Genomic DNA, 1,788 nt, shown 5'->3' on the forward strand with positions numbered 1-1,788 from the left:
GCTATTCAGACATTTATAATCATCTGGCCCTCTAGCAACTTCAGCACGAAATTATAGCTAATTTGCCTACAAACGTCAGGTGGTCATATCAATCTGGCCACTCAGTATATACCAGATAATCAACAAAATGTAACTGGTGCCCTACAGGAGATAGACAGTGAAGTACAATTCATCCAAGCTCTTTCCCATGACCCCTTCCATGAGTGATGGGATGGACTATCAGGAACATGGCTCTGGGAAATTTTTAATTTTGCTATTGGGGATCAGAATTCTAGCACTAGCATGCTGCGGTATTACTATTGTGGGCTTTGTGTTCAAGGAGCTGGCATATGGTCCAGGATACCCCTAAAAAGCCATCCGGTGTAAGGGGTGGAGTGTGGGGACTCTGGCAAGAATACGTCAGATGTTGAAGGCCCATATTTCCATATGCATGCACCACAGCAATGACACATTATCAGCATACACACTGCACAAGCGCACCCTTATATAACCTGCCACTTATGTAACACTGATGTCATTACTTGGCAGAACGCCTCTTTTGTTAGTATAAATGTGCTACCGACCAGCCAGTGCCTGGCTGCTTTCCCTGCAATAAAGCATGTCCCATCTCCCTGCAGCTGCTCAAGTTTTCTTCCAGTTCCCAGCGTCCAAGGAAGTCCCCTCTCTGGCAGAGGAGCTCGGACCCAACAGGGGTAAACAATGTATAAGGGGCAAGAAGCTACCATGGACAAAACCTGCCTGTGCAAAAGTGCTGTGGCAGACGGATGCCATGTCCTGAGTGTGGAGAGAGAGGGAAGGACTAACAGTGCTGGAGATTACAGGAGGGTGAAACTTATGGGCTTCAGAGTTACACATTCCAGGGTGAGAAAAGAAAAGAGGCCTCCCTTAGCCTTTCCGGTGTCATTTTCTTCATCAGCAAAGATGGGATTAAAGGGTGTTGAGAGGGTTGAGGGGGAATTCCAAAAGTCCAAGGTAGATCATGCATATTAACACCTTCAGTCCTCTGCTGACCTGATTAAATCAAGGGAGATCCACCCCACTCTCATCAACCAGCACTTCTGAACATCTTCTAACCCCCACTCTGCCCACATTTCCCTCATCCAGGGAGAAGCCACCAGTCTGATAAGTCTTAATAGCTTCACCCTCTTAGTGGTGTATATAAATGCCACAGTCACAACAGTAACTTCACAAGTGGTACAAGACTGGCTTCCCAGACCCTTCTTTGGGACTTAGTCCACAGAATCGCCCATAGAAAACTGGTACAAGGTTTTTCCTCTGGGAATCCAGAGGCTGTGCATACGGGAAATGTGAGCACTGTTGCGAGCCTTGGTTTCCTATGGGGCTGCTCTACCAGTACATGGACCTCAACAGGCAAGCCAATCCTATCTTGGATTCAGAAACCACATATGACTTAGATTGTGCTTGGTTTCTGACCAGGAGTACTCTATATCCCTTGTGGCAATGTGGCGTTAAATACAGGAGAGGGTGACTAGAAGACTGACATCAGCTGATGGCTAGAACCCTTCTTGGAAGCTCCTACTGACTTCCACAGAGAGGGAGGGCTGAGCAGACCTCAGCTTCTCACTTTTCCTAGCTCCTGGAGGATCACACTGACTGAAGAGAGTTGCCTTCGGACAGACACCTTCACTGCACAATGGCCTTTGCAGCTTCTGTGGCCAAGCTAAAGGCAGAGGCCAGCTGCCCCATATGCCTGGATTACCCGAGAGACCTAGTGACCATTGAGTGTGGACACAACTTCTGTCATTCTTGCATCCACCAGTGCTGGTT

Source organism: Myotis brandtii, unplaced genomic scaffold (genome assembly GCF_000412655.1).
Source record: "Myotis brandtii unplaced genomic scaffold, ASM41265v1 scaffold1678, whole genome shotgun sequence".
NCBI lineage: Eukaryota > Metazoa > Chordata > Mammalia > Chiroptera > Vespertilionidae > Myotis > Myotis brandtii.